This window comes from Magallana gigas, chromosome 2 (assembly GCF_963853765.1).
Source record: "Magallana gigas chromosome 2, xbMagGiga1.1, whole genome shotgun sequence".
Taxonomy (NCBI): domain Eukaryota; kingdom Metazoa; phylum Mollusca; class Bivalvia; order Ostreida; family Ostreidae; genus Magallana; species Magallana gigas.
In genome coordinates, this window is record NC_088854.1 from 39,161,163 (window position 1) to 39,177,638 (window position 16,476).

The 16,476-nt window shown below is 31.6% G+C and overlaps 1 protein-coding gene across 1 annotated transcript in view; it reads left to right on the forward strand.

Annotated features, from left to right (window-relative positions):
- Nucleotides 1-16,476, forward strand: part of LOC105322193 (mucin-5AC) — a 56,512-nt gene that overhangs the window by 22,906 nt on the left and 17,130 nt on the right. The gene's annotated exons all lie outside the window — the stretch shown is intronic.

Genomic DNA, 16,476 nt, shown 5'->3' on the forward strand with positions numbered 1-16,476 from the left:
TGATGAGTCGGCTGCCACCAGACAAATTAGAAAAATGTAGGACTCTTGTATATCAGTTTAGTAGGCATAAAAAAGTTACTTTGCAGGAGCTTCAATCATTAATTGGAGTCTTAAATTTTGCTTGTTTGGTAGTAGTTCTTGGTAGGGCATTTTTACGTCGTTTGATTGACTTGACTATAGGTGTGAAAAAACCTTATTATCGAAAAAAAATTTAATAATGAGGTAAGAGCTGATTTAGCCATGTGGCTAGATTTTCTTCAAAATTACAATGGAAAATCAGTTCTTTTTCCAGAGGAATGGGAATCTTCAGATGTCACGCGACTATTTACAGATGCTTCTGGTTTTGTTAGGATTTGCTGCTGTGTTTGGTTCAAAATGGTTTGCTGATGAGTGGACACAAACTCTACCTTTGCAAATTGCCGTAAAAGAATTGTTTCCAATTGTTTTGGCTTTGGAAATTTGGGGTTCAGAGATGGCAAATAGAAAAATCTTATTTATGTCAGATAATATGGCAGTGGTAGAAGTAATCAATAAACAGTCCAGTAAGGAAAAGTGCCTCATGCATCTACTTCGGCGTTTTCGGATAGTGGCAGCAACACATGCTGTACAGTTAGGCTATTCTGAGAGTTTTATTCAGCATTTAGGCCGCTGGAACTCCAATGCATTACACATATATATTAGAATACAATCGTTTCAACTGTAATTATTTGTATCTACATTCTTTCTTACCCCTGCAGTTTATTTATAGCAGGCCAGTGATTAACTGCTGCTATTGATCTGTACCAAAAAATGTCATTATGTTTTTTACTTTTTCCATAAGAGAATCTTGTGCGTAAAATAAAGAGGGTGTCTCAATTAATTTTGTTAGTTATAGTATGTTTACAGGTGTAGTAATGTGTAATGATAGGTCAGTGTTTAACTGCTATTTTTTAGTTGCACATTGTGTCTTTAGAAATTGTTAGTACAACTTTTTAGTTAGTCTATTAGAGTGCCTGCGGGTTATCACCTTGGAATTGCCATTCATGTTACATTTGTACGGGTTATAGTATAATGAATTATATGCACTTATTGCCAGGTCAGTGTGTAACTGCTGGTAACAGTATGCCAAGTCAGTGTTTAACTGTTGGTACATTTGACTATAAATTGTGATTTGTGTATGTGTTCACATCAGCATCAACAAGTGCACAACTCACCTTGGATGGCACAATGGAATTGCCAATTGTCATTATGCAATTCACATTTGGTGGCATATTTTATTTTTGAGGTGCCATCTTTTTGCTGGTTTTGTATATATTGTATATAATTTTGAACAAAATATTGTTTTTCTGTATTTTAAGGGGATCAGCATATTGATAAGTTATTTAACATTTTGTGTGAACAGTTTTGGGTCTGATCCCCTACTATGTTGTTTATATTTTTCTTTACTTTCGTCATTTTTTATAAATGACATATTTCATCATGCACAAGTGTTGAGTTCATTTATCAGACAGCAAAAACGGAGCTGCGGTGAGGTTGTGCAGCATGAGAAAACATAAAACAACAATTATGTTAATAATTGTATTTATGTGTTGAATGCTATAATTTTATTTGCTGATTTATTGTATTTTTCATGTTTATGTTTGATTAGATAAGTTGCATTTCTTTCCCAGGCCTTGTAGAGGTCGTTGGCCATATTATGTAATTTCCCTGCAGTGGTCACTGTCCATGTTTATTTTTAGCCCAAATTCCTAGTCTAAAAACCTCCCAGTGACCTATTATGTAATTGCTAAAAATTCCATGGTGTAATTCTCCCCAAATTTAATTTAATAGCCAATCAAATTAAGCGATACGGTCACGTGGTTGGATGCGGTCAGTATCTGACCAGTGAGAGTAGGGTCATTCTGTCTGCATCTATGAGAGTGTTAGCACGAGTAATGTGAGGTTGTGCAGCATGAGAAAACATAAATTATCTTGGCTTCAGATTCACGTAAGATAATGTTTATGGATCAACATCATTACAAAGCCTTCTTGAAAATTACAATCGCAATATGCCAAACTTGTTAAAATCAGTTTAGTTCATTTCATACTCTTATAAAAAGTCTCTATCGAAATCGCAAACGCAATATCACAGACCTCTCGTGTTTATTCCATTCATGGTCAAAATCAATTGCCTCTCTGTCCGTTTCTTCCGTAAAAGAGAGTAGAAGAGCTTAATTGCGCTTACAATATCCGAGAAAAATTATTACGCTCTTGAATCTGATTCTGCGATTGAATTTTTCTCTAAAAATGGTTTATGCCTATGTAGACTCTAACTCAGCTTTTAATCGCTTTGTTTTCAAATTTCCAACCGCTCTGTGACTTAAACGGAAATGCTACTATTTCGCCAAGCTTCAATCGTTTTTTTAAATTGCACAAGTGAATCTTTCTTGTTTCACTTTATTATTATAAAGTCCTAAATTGTCAAAAATAGTGCCATTATATTATAATTATTTATTAAGATAACCAAGTACTTGCAACGTTGCTGAACTGTGTTTTGTTACGTCATGTTAATCGAAGCGGTGTGGCAACGCACTTTGAAAAAATTACGCACATTGAAATTTTTTTCAAAGTGCGTTAAATTTTGAACAAAAGTAACGCACTTTGAAATTTTTTTTCAAAGTGCGTTAAATTTTGGACCAAGTTAACCCACTTTGAAAAAAATTTTCAAAGTGCATTATGAACGTACATCAACATTTTTTTATTATCGACACTCTTCTAATTCTAATTTACCGTATTTAGTACGGGGATGGGGGTGGGGTGGGGGGTTAGGGTTAACCAAAGATACAGGTCAAATACCAGTGCATCATTAATGATTTAAATTGATTACAAGACGAAGGTCCCTTGTCACCCATTTTTTTAAAACATATGATATTCAGCAACTTTGGATAAACTTTTAAGATTGGAAAAAGAAATATGCTCTGTATAAGTACATGCAGTGTTATTGAAAAAATGAGCTGGCCGAACACTAATTTCTCCATTGGTATGTTAAAGAATCTATGTGTTTCAACAGTAACCCTCTTTTCGTATTCTAATCAAATATATCACTTCAATAAAATAATATTAACATTAACGAACATTAAATTATTACTTAAAAATAAGCATTAGGATGTGGGTTATTTTTCTCGCACTGATCTTCTAAAAGATCATATTGTTTTTTTATAAACAGAATTAAGGTATCCTTTTTCACATTATGTTTACAATAAGCCAGTTGAAATATATTATACATTGATCTCCATTATTCATATCTCTAAATCATATTCGTTTGCGCATTGCCCAATATACTAGATAAGAAGTAAATTTGCCGCATACTCAAAAAAGAAAAATGCAGTTGTTAAGTTTCTTTCTGTGTAAATTGTCGATATTGTCTTATGAGAAAAGCAAAGAATTCTCATCTAGAAACTGTTTATCAAGTTACCTGAGAATGCAATGAGTTCTTTTTTAAATATATCACATTAAGCTAAACAAGGTTAAAATAATCATTTATTGAATATAAAACTATCAAATATTTTCACTAAACCCTGAACATTTTTCTTCAAAGTGCGTTACTATCGACGATATCAACGCACTTGAAAAAAAATATTTTTTTTCAAAGTGCGTTGACTTGGTCCCAAAAGTAATGCACTTTGAAAAAAAATTTCAAAGTGCGTAATTTTTCAAAGTGCGTTGCAACAGCGGTTTTCTAGGCCATCACAAAATATAAAAATATGGAGCAATGTTATCGTCATAATTTGCAACAAATGTAAATATAAACAAAAAGGTATGTATCATTTTTGGATGTATTTCGGGATATGAATACGGGTTGATACGAATTTTATCACGTGACCAACCCGTATTTATATCCCAATATACATACAAAAATGACACCTTATTTCTTAAAAAATGCTTTTAATGTCTTGTATATAAACAGGAGATATGTTTACAATTAAATTATTAAAGAAATATTTTTTATTATATATTTTCAGTAATTCTGCTCTTTTAACTTAAGAAAAATTGTCCTCTTGATGACTGTTTTAACCGTGTTGCCACCTGTTTACAAAGCAGATTTGAATATTTGTGTTGAGCAGTCATTGATTGGTACAAGAGGGCGCACAGCAATGCTTCAACATACCGTCTGAAACCGCAAATGTGGTGTAAAATTTAAGGTATCGGTTGAAAGTACAAATGAATATGTTTGAAAAGCTTCCTAGGTAATAAATTTCATCTCCTTCCTCCTTTTTTTTTTTTACATGGAACAGAAGTAGAACTGCAACTAACACTTTTAAAAAATTGTAACTTACTCAATAAAAGTTAACATGTTGTCTGTGATAGCTTTTATGCATTTTCGGGACTATAAGTCAACATACACATATTTGACAAAAAGCTAGATCTAATCGGAAATGCCTATGACATTCATAGATGCTTATGTTAAACCTAATGAAAGTGTATATGTTAGACAAGGGGAACATTTGGTCAATACTTTTATTCATTCAGCAAACTCAAATGGAAAACCAGAAATAGTCCAGAATTTAGTGTTGGCAACGAGTACTCCAGAACTCGACTATCGCTCGATCACACCGATCGTCGACTAAAATTTTCTTAGTCGATTACTCGTAATAAAGTAAATAAGATTTAAAAATATTATTAATTTTTTCTTAACGCAGCAGTATTTGTTCTACGGATGTTGATAACAGTTTTTCTTTCATCGACATGTTTGATCCGTAAGTTACCCTCTTATCCATCGATGTCCCTTTATTTTTGAAGCGGCTAGTAAGTAATCTCTTTTCACTATTTCTCTTTACTTAAACAGACAAATACCGTTACCTAACAATTTGTGTTTTCTTCTCAGTTATTTATTGGATTAGATGTTTGTATAATCAAAACTTTATTCATATCAATAATTATCTTAAGGCGTTTGTTTTTATAATCATTAAACTTTGATTATTGATTAGGCAAGGACAATGACTTAGTACCGTGGAACAGGTCACATTTGATTTGCATAAGATGATACGGAGCTAAATTATATGTAAGAGGCACGAGAAAAAAAAAGCTAGAACACTTTTTAACGGATATTTCGATGAAATTCTTTCCAATTTATTTTAAATCAAATACATCTGGTATATTTTATCAAAGTTTTTAGATATTCTTTAATTAAAGATAAAATCAATGTGGCAATAACATATTATTTGATTTAAAAAGACTCTCAGTTTCAAATGTATTACGCTAAAATCATTGAGTACTTGACTATCGCTCGTCTAAAGCCTCCGATTAATCGACTAAGCCAACCGAGTATAATTGACATCCCTACCAGAATTACAACATGAATATTGGGGTTGGGGTATATGTGATGCACACTTTTCTTAGGGCAATTGAAAATCCACAAAATTCTGAAAAATTGACAGAATTATTATCCTTTGACTGAACAGTAACGGACAAAAATGAATTGCAATAAGTCACATGAGAGTTGGTATTAGACTTGGTTTCTAACATAGGGAAAACAGCATTAAAAACTGCATGCGCATAAAGCTTTACTTGCTCTACTTTTTTAAAAGTTTGATCAAGACAAGTGGCGCTTTAAAACTTTATTCCATTCATTTTTGTGTCACAAATCTACAAGCAAGGGACAGAGCAAAGGCATATTTGATAAATCATACAGCATCGACTGACTAAGATAATTGGCATAATATTTATGAAACGTTGATATTCAAGAAAAAGCAAAAGAAAAATTTAAATGATTTTAAAATTAAAAAAACCAAAGAAATATCAACGTTTGTTTCCAAATGCAACTCTGCTTGATAATAACTCAGTTGAAAGAATGTGAGTCTACAATGTAACTTTCATGTAATATGTGTCATGAATTAAGAGCAACACAATTATAACCACCGGTTTCTACAATAACCGAAAGAAAAGTCTTAAAGAGTAGTGTGACGGAAGGATATAATAAAAAAGGGTGAGAAAAATTAACATTAACCACCTTGCCCGTTTTAACATGTATATTCTTATAAATTAAACATTTTAAAGTAATAGAACTTTACTAGCTGTGGCACCTGATTTCATTATATTAGATATTAAACATTATATATTCTTTACATATTAACAGTAAAATTGCATATACTCAAGCTAAATTGTGTAGTATGAGAGAAAAATAGCAATAGCAGAACCGGCATAGCCTTGTGTGCATTTAGAAGAGATAAAAGACAGTGACACAATTGTTTTCAGGCTGTGCCAGCCGTGCCTTCACCTTACGACCCAGCCTATCCCGTCGATAACTTTTGCAGAGTACCATGTTCTCCGTTGTGGTTTTACTTTCATTAGTGGGGACAACACTAAGTAAGTATTTTTTTCTGAAGCCGGGCGCCAATCTTTGTAAATAAAAGGCATAAGTCATATTATAAAAAATGCATTCTATTATTTAAAGCAAGCCGAATTTCTTTTTTCATATATAAAAGCTTACTCATTTTATAGTTGTAATCCGACAAAAACATTCTTTCTCCTTTTGTTGATGTTATGTTTTAAAAAAATTGAATCTCAGCAAGTTCGCTGAGAAGAGGTGGTCACAATGTTCCACTAATCAACTGTCCGACATGTGAGCATCACGTTTGTGATTTCCACAACTTGACGCAATGTGAAGTTTGTAAGATTTACATACCCCATGAAAATCAACCGCCAGTAGATGTCAGATGCGTCCCTGTAAGTAAAAAATCAGAACATTTCTCTTTTTATCAATCTATAGAATCAATAAATGATTGATAGATAAAGTGATTCTCTGCGTTCACTTCATTATGCAATGTTCATTATTCATATATTTTTTGTTGTAATTTACAATATTGTTTATTATACTTTCATGTTAAATACTGAAATCTGATTGGTTAATACGCAGTTGGTAATCCGTTCTATTACCCTGAGCGTTAGCAACACACTTGGCATGGGGTAACACAACGAATTGTTACATGCGCGTAAATTATGCGCGTACGGTTCGCCGTAGAATTCACTTTATTTCTATTTAAAAGCAGTTAAATTTTCTTTAAAAGTAAGACATTTAGTATAATAAAATAAATAGTGCCTGTTTGGGAGGGTAACTGTTGAAATTGACGCCCCGAGAAAACCATTGTCAACCGACGCTTCTATATAATATCAGTTTTTGATTGGGAAATTCAAAGAGTTCATTTGGATAACCGTTATATCCAAAGTGTTTTACGAAATATTAAGGTGAGCTAGAGCTTAACCATTTTTTTTCTTCATTTTGTAGTGTTAGATATCCAAAGCTTAAAGGATAACGTACTCAGTACATATTTAAACAAACCATTAAATATGTTAATTGAATGTTTGTGTATTGTGTTAATTAAAATCATAAATGAAAATGATGAGACTCACTATTTCATATTTTTGTATTGTATAATTAAAATCATTAATGAAAATGATGAGGCTCACTATTTCATATTTTTGTATGCAGATATAATGTGGGTTTTTTTTAATCTAGTGATAAACATATGTCCTTGCAACTTACATGATTGTATTTGAATTGATTTATGATCGAATAACAACACATGGCAATGTTGAAAACATGGTGTATACATTCAAAATATTTGGGGAATCCATCTCTCACCAACACAGGTTATGTAGATCGCTTTCTGAGAGGACCCTTTAAATTATTGTTCAACTACCTACCTCAGATTGAAAAAAAAATGGGATTTAAAGACTTGTTTCAAGGATAATTTTTCCAAACCATGTAACAGCTTGTTGCTTCAATATTAATATTTTTCAACGTCTCCTTAAGAACCACATGGCACAATTTAACCAAACTTGGCACACAGCAACCTTGTGTGAAATGAATTTAAGTTTAAGTTAAGAGCCAAGCCTTTCACAAGTGGAGCAAAATAACAACAATTGAAAATAAAATGAAAATAAATAACGCTTTTAGGTTTGTGTGGAAACACGAGAAGCGGGAAATAAAATGACATTAAAATTGAAGGTTATTGAGAATACCCTCCCCTTATCTGTAAATTGTTTCACGGGGATACACATTTTTTACACTTTCCAAAATAGTTTAACACCACATTTGAGACGTTACGCTGTTGCAGGAGTCGAGAAATTTTAATTACTAATATTTTCGTATTTAAAACAGGATTCCCTAATCTTCAAAAATCAGGTGTACACTGAACGCCAAACTCGAAAATAAAGAGTTCCGATAATTATTTTCGAAGCTCTCAATACTTTATTCACTTTGCATATATCTTCAACCAAATGGAGTGCTTGGCTTTATGTGTATTATTTGAGAACATGTGAATTTGTATCTTGTTATATATCCTTTAATGGGATAGTCTCGACAATGTATGTCGAACAATGAAAAAAGTAAAAGTTCAGAACTTTTGATTCCAGTTCACAATTAAGTATTTCATGGAATATTGACAACAATAAATAATGCTGCTGAAATTACTTAGAATTAATGCAAAATAAAACGGTTACATCAAGGCTCATTAGAGCTCCGATATTGGCAAAGCAAACCCTTCGGAAATTACTGACATAGAAGGAGTGGCTTACACGTGATGACCACTTAACAGAGACTGAAAATTATGTATTAATTTACAATGTAGATACATATATGTCTTAATATAAGAGGGAAATGCACCCAAAAAACCCCCAAAAAACTTAAAGTTGTAATGAAATTTTACAAGTTTTCTGGGAAATCACCACTTTAAATTTTGTCATTGAATTGAGATTAATATAATATAGAAGAGCCTTTTATTTTTCATTCCTTCTAATTTTATTTAAATCTATTGAAAAGAAAATAATGTAAAAAAGATTTATCACACATTTGATAGGATTTCTTGGGATCCTACATATTTGAGTTTTAAGTATACAATGATTATTGTGATCTCGTTGCGAGCAAAGAGTTGGTCTTTCATTTGTTTTAAGCTCACATGAATTGAAGGTTTAAATGAGCTTTTCTGATCACCTAATGTCGGTCATTCGTCCGTCCGCCCTCCCGTCTGTATGTAAAAATTTCACATTTTTGACTTCTCTAAAGCATTTAACCAAACCTGGTACAAAAGAACGTAATGGAAAGAAAACTCTAAATTGTTAAAGCAGAACTATTTTCATCAGACTGGTCCATAAACATGTTATCGGAATTAGAATTGCAAGAGAAAACTTAGATATGTAAGTATTGATTGGGACCTATTTCTACTCGATATAAATATTTTCAGAATTGCTGAGGATTTCTAATTTGTTACAAATTCTTTTGAGTTATCCGTTATCTGAGGCAGGTTTTAAAGAGCAACACATATAAACATAACGCTTTTTAAATGATTAGAATTTTCACCTGATTCAAAATTTAAATTTCAACAGATCTTGAAGATTATTTTACAATTTAAACATGTTTTACATCATGGAAAAAAAGTTTTAAAATTGTTCAGATTTGTGTGTTCGATAAAAAAACAAAATTTATAAAATGTCATAACTACAAATATAACTGTCATATTATCCAGATTTTTGTGACATGGTACCAATCAAACGGTTTCAGAGAAATACAGAGATAATTTTTTTTCTTTTGAAATTGCAAAATCAGACGTTATTCAGAAACGATAGTAAAAACCCGAAAAATGAGAGAATGGGTTCTAATACTGTGATTTTGCATCATCTCTATGAAAAAAAAACTTCAAAACTGGTCGCACCTTAAAGGGGGTATTTGAAGAGGTGGGAAAGTTATAAGAAAAAAATGGATTTAAAAAAGAAGAAAAGGAAACAGTATAACAACAGAAGGGTTTCTGTTTAGAACGTTAGATCCCTCAATTTCCTTATTTTATCATTATAGGCTGGTCATTGCCACGAATACAGGTACAATCGTTGTTGTGATAACGAAGGATGTGTAGGTAAATACTGCCTTAAAAATATTAATTTTAATGTTTACAAAGTAAAATTACTATATTCCACTAGAAAATAAGTTCAACCAGTTTGAAAATCATTTGATTCTTCGATACTCATGAGTCAAGTTTTTCCATGTACATTAATTATATAAATAAAAGATTTTTAAATAGTTTGAGATACAATAAAACACATATGTATACAAAGGAGAAGAGCGTACAATGCCTGTCGAAACCCCTGCACCTTGATATTTAAACGACTTATGTAAATCTCATATAAAAGAATCTTTTATTTGAAGATGTGCATTAGAATATGTGTAACCGAGCAAGGTATCCAAAAAGACAACCGTTTTGTTTAACAGATTTATTAAACGTTTTAAAGCATTGACCTATAAACAAAGAAAATACATTTGACAAAATACAATTTTACATGTACGTTCAATATGTTTTAGTTTCGATATTTCGTTGACAATAAGCAACCGTTACTCCAGTATTCATTTATAAGGTAAAAACATGTTTTGTAACACTTACAAACAAGTTTTAGAAATTACAATGGCAAGTTTAACTGCAAAAATACGATAAAGTATACATAAACCTTGCATTATAAATAATATGCCCTAATCACTATCATGGTAGTAAAGAAATATATAACTAAATATAAAATTAACATACCAAAAGATGCAGCTCATATACGCTGGATTGATCGACGTCGTTGAAAATGAAGTACTGCCAAAATTTACTTAGTGTGCACGGTTACTTATATCAAATAGAGAATTAAATTTATTAGATAATAATAATATAAACCAATGAAATTAAAGAACCATATGCGCACAATAAAACTTTAGATGAATAATATTTAAGAATATACTACACAAAACGAAAATAGAAATTCCGAAAACGAATAAATACATATGAAATAGATAGTAATAAATCTGTTCTACCACATATGTATAATATAGGACTGCATTCTCAGATCATACACAAACAATTACTAATACTTTTCTTCTCATCTTTATTTCTATGTTTTATTTCTTTACAACTTGATCTCAAGCGATCTCTGAATGTGCTAGTGCGGTTGATTAAACGTTATTTAAGATGAGCAAGGTCATTATGTATTTTTGTCGTTATCTGAAGATTTTTAATTGTTTTCCTAAATGATTCTAGATCTATTACATAATTTTTTTGAAAATTAACATTTTATCTTAGAGGAAACAAAAGCGCAAAATTTAGAAAGAAAAGTTTACTATGATTCGAACACCCTCCCAGCCGAGAATATTGTCTACAGTCCTCCGCCTAGCACAGTGAGCTACGTTTACACATATCACATGTGTAAAAAAAAAAACTTCTATGATTTGACAATTATAAATTAATTTTTGAAGTTTTGAAACTTTGTAAAAACCACGAATTTTGACCCATAATGGGTCTAGACTCCACTTTAATAAATCAATAATTTTAAAAAAAATGAAAACTTATCCTTTTAATAAAAGTACTTTTAGGATGGAGGCTAGACTCATTCACACTAAAAAAAATTGCAATTTAGCAGATGTACAGTAAACATGGTCAAGATTTAGGCACAAAACGTCGAGTGGATTAATTTGGAAACCTATATCTCTTGTGTTTATAGAATGAAAACACGCTATTAACATGCAGCGTGAAATTTATAGTGTAAATGTATACAAGCCAGTAATACAAATTTAGTAACATTAGAACAAGTTCTTTTTTATTGCTCCAAGTGGGGGATATATAACGCCTTGCACGCCCTGTCCTGTACATTTTTGCCAAACTCATATACAAGAAAAACAAGGAAGGTCAATGAAAAAATACTAAGACAGTTCATATATATTTTCATGAAAGTAAGAACTAATACATTTATTGATGCACAAACATGTTTCTTATGTATGTAAGGTTTCATTCAGTTTAATGATATTTTTGTTGCCCGATTTAAAAAGCCGTCACCACACATTAACATCCAAAATATGACGTAATATGAGTCATGGAAAGTTTGTATTAATATTTTCTTTTTGTAACCGTGTATTTCTTTAGAGTAAGAAACACTTCGAACTTCAAATAACTTAATCTTTCAAACAAATATTTATTGAAAAGTTCTTTTCTTCCGAGGCGTTTTCAAATCAAAACACAGTTGCAACCAACCCAAATTAGCATAAATGTGCGCAATTTTTGGACATTAGATTAGTTGAGATTTCAAACTTGAATCTTTATAAGATTTTTCAACGTCATTTGCATGCAGATCGATATAAAATTCACCATTTCTTTAATCAATCGTAACTACATGTCTTACAAGTTATTTCAGTAAAGATGAAATGTCTAAAGTATATGATTTATGTTCAAAATTATGATAAAACCAACATAATTTGGCATATAGTATATGAGACCAATTCTGAATTTTAGGCTTAAATATAATTTGGTTTAAGGCGCATTTGTAGATATATCACTTTTGACACTTCATATTTTTTTGTTTGCTTAACACACAATGTTGACGTGCGCTGTAACTTTTTTGTGCAGATTTAAATGTAAAATAATTTTGATTACAAAAAAAGATTAATCTTTTGAATGAAAAAAAATTTATGATAAGTATTTTATTTTAGATTCGGTTGTAATATGTTGTTAAGTAAAAGAGGCGGGACGAAAGTCTTCGTTTTTTTAATTTGGCCCTTAAAATAGCTTAAGTATTGCTTTCGAGGGCAGTTACAACATTTTAAGAATAAGAGTGAGCTTTCTTGAAAATGGAATCATGTTTAAATTGTTAACTTTCTCGTTACTGTTAAGATAGATAGATAGATAGATAGATAGATAGATAGATAGATAGATAGATAGATAGATAGATAGATAGATAGATAGACAGACAGACAGACAGACAGACAGACAGACAGACAGACAGACAGATAGATAGATAGATAGATAGATAGATAGATAGATAGATAGATAGATAGATAGATTATCTAAAAATAACCAAGCTTCAATATAAAAAAGAGTTATATGCTTTATAACACTGAAAATAAACTGTTCGATGTAACATTGGCGGGTGTTAAAATAAATAATTGTTGATAACATTATACATTTCAGCACACTACTTTGGACAACATGCATCCAGTGCAGTGACTCAACCAGGTATCTCACGTTTTATTTCACTTAATTTAATTTCTCTAGTGTTAATTTTACATTGATACAATTAATGGATGTGTCGAAAATGCCATTGCTAACTTTAACATTAATATTCTATAATAATTTAATTCTGGTTGCAACGCAACATTTGATTGGATAGAAAAATTTAGTTAAATATGTATAACCTGGTTTAAAATTATATTTTAAGAAATGACCTCAATATCTACCTAAGTTATACTCGTATAACTTAGGTCGGAGCAATTTAAGCTTTTTTATAATCCGCGAAGCGGATTATAAAGTGCAAACTGCCCTAACTCAGGTTATACTTGTATAACTTGGGAAGATATTGAGTTCATTTCTTAATTATCCAAACAATTGCCAAAATTATTCTTTTGAATAAGGTAGCTAATTTCTAATATAAGGAATAGATGTACACACTTGCATGAAACCCCTTATCAAGACTCATACATCATCAAATAATTGATAATCAATGTATTCAATGATAGAAATAAAGCACCTATAACAAATACGATTATTCAAAAGTTGATCCTCAAATAATATCCGAGAATATTATGCGCCTATTATGCTTGACGAAAATCGTTTGTAAAGGTGTCGAAACCATTACACCCCTGCGAATGTGTTCGGAATGTTTTCTGTATCGTTGCTAAGTATGTAATAAATATAGAGGTGCTCGAATGAAAGTTCACGAGACTTTACCGAGATTTGTTTAGTTCCTGTGAATTTTCGAGCGGAAGTATAAGTTCTCGGATAATATTCTCAAAATACGTAAGTGCTGGACGTTTTTCATATCATATCCTACTTTAGTTGTGTTAAACATAAAATTAAAGACGTGTCTTATTTCACCATCTAGCGGTTATTTATACTAGACGATAATATTCAGAACAGAGTTATCGTTCGTGTTCAACCACGTGTAGAGTGGTTGAAAAGATAAACACTTGGTTGCTTAATAAAATCATAGCTATGTTTGATGCTTGTGGTGTGCAATACCATGTTTTTAAGAAAATAATAGGTGTCTGTTTTGCATAAAAACTTAGTAAATCTACCATTTTCAAGTAACATTCTGCATAAAATAGTATAGTCTATTTCACTATTGATGCTATAACTAGGTCAGGCGCGGATCGGAAATTAATCCTCAGGGGGGATCTCTATTAAGCATGTTAATTGTTGCAACAGCAGACAAAAACTATTTTTTGTATTGCTACATTTATTTCTAAAACACATTTTTTCCACCAATCAATGAAGACAAAGTTTAAAATCAATAAACCTCTAGATTTTATATTTGACTACAAGTACCTAGATTCTATGAAATTGACTATAACCACGAGGCACGATTTTTACTACGAAACTGAAAGGGTCAAATAAAACCACGTGGTCTAAAATTTAAATGACAATAAGTAATAGCTTTCCAAAAAGCTTGCCTGACTAAACAAAATTATTTAATGGAAGCATGCATGTATCAATTAGGCTATCTTATTAAAAATGAATTGTAATTTTCGGTGCACAGATTTATAAACGGAACGTGCAAATTTAAGAACTTATGTACATGTATCACTTGAAATTCGTTTATTTATTAATTCAAATTTTTAGGAATGTACACATATCATATATGTGCGTGTAAGCTTGAAAGCTGGAGAGTAAAGAGTCGTTCCTTTTTAAATTATATTTGTTATATTAAGATGCAAAATCAACTAAAAGGCATTTTTAAAAAATTCCAACCATATGAAATATGATGGTATACAAACACGTATTGTTCTTGAATGTGTGTGGGCAGCTTCATCAAAATCATCTTGACAGGCAAATCCATGATATTATATTTCCATTTATCATATAAAGTTAAGAAAATGGCCAGCTGCAAAAAAAAGGGGGGGAGCAGCTCCCCTCACCCCGACCCCCGATGCTACGTGCCTGTGATGTAAACACATGGTGTGCTCTATGGTATTCGCATGATCTCAACGGACTCGTCAACTAATCGGTGCGCAAAAACTATGAATGAGACATTATGGCGCGAAATCCTGATATTACCGTTCACGCAACGAATGAACTCATCCATTGGCAGAGATCCATGGGGAGGGGGTCAGATGATTTTTTTGACATTTGTCTTGTAACAGCTACATACATGTACATGCATATTATACTTTGGATCGGATGATTTGGAAGAAATCTAACGAATTAAGAAACACACTTGATTACTAATTGTTAAATGTAATAATGTACATTTAATAAGACGCGAGTTATGATCCCGTTTCAAGATGAATGAAATCGCCCAACTGAACGAAAATCGGGTCACACCCCGCTTCGACGATTTAGTTCCTCCAGTAAACATTCCAGCTGTATAAATATATATTTGTTTTAATCCAAACTGATGACTCTCTTGTAATAATGATAATCCAACACCAGTTATTACTTACATTGTACCGTAATAGACAATATGTTACAACTTGTAGCGATGACCCCCTCCCCCTTTTTCACCGATCAAATACAGTGGAATGCTGGTCTATTTTAAAATCAGGATTACACACGTGCACTGCATGGTGAACGTCCCTTTTACTTGAAAACTCTTGCTCGCTGTTGTTAATACATGCCATATAACATTTTCATCAATTGTGAATGTAAATGCAAACATCTTAAACATGCATCGGTTAATCTTTTTGTGAAATATCATAATATTGCTTGTCCCATTGTCTGCACTGTTTCGGAGAATGCAACTTTTAAACCTTAGATATGCCTGACGTCATGACGTCAGGCAAACAAGAGAGTGGACACGACCCTTTTAAGACGGTTTTAAAATATTGTGAAAATAAAGGTTTGTATAAAAATATAGCAGATGACCGGAAGATAGCCGATCAGAGGGTGTCGTAAGGTAGCGTCCTTCTTTGAGATCAAGGTCTGTCATGCAGCAATCATACCCTTTTAATAGCTTTTTAAGAGCACCCGATTTAACTTATACACAGTATAAAAATTGAAAAAAAATGCATGAAAAGAGTCATCATTTGATAAAATGATTGATAAAGAGAAGAAATTTTCGTCGAGTTTATTTAATGGGACGGATCCTCAGATATACACACATAATTCGCATTAAATACCATTGTCTCAAGTTCTAAAAAAATGAAAATTTTAAAGGGCATTCTAAGGAGAATACAATATTATATTATAACTGTAATAAAAAATTATATAAAATTTTTATAATACAATCATCCGTTGCATTGCGCCACTTAAAAAAATTGTTGGATCTTCATTTGACTATATATACATTCAGTGTATATTTCTCCTTATGTTTCCATTGGAAATCCGCGACGTTCAATTTCCTATGAGTACACTCTGCTAATGCATGCTCCATGAGCACAAATATAAACGCCACCACGTGTTTTGAATATATTAATTTTTGTAAGATTAAATGAAACGTTCAACCTTATATAGCCATTTTGATATGTACTTATGAAAAATAATCATTAAATTATATCTACTCCTTAATGAA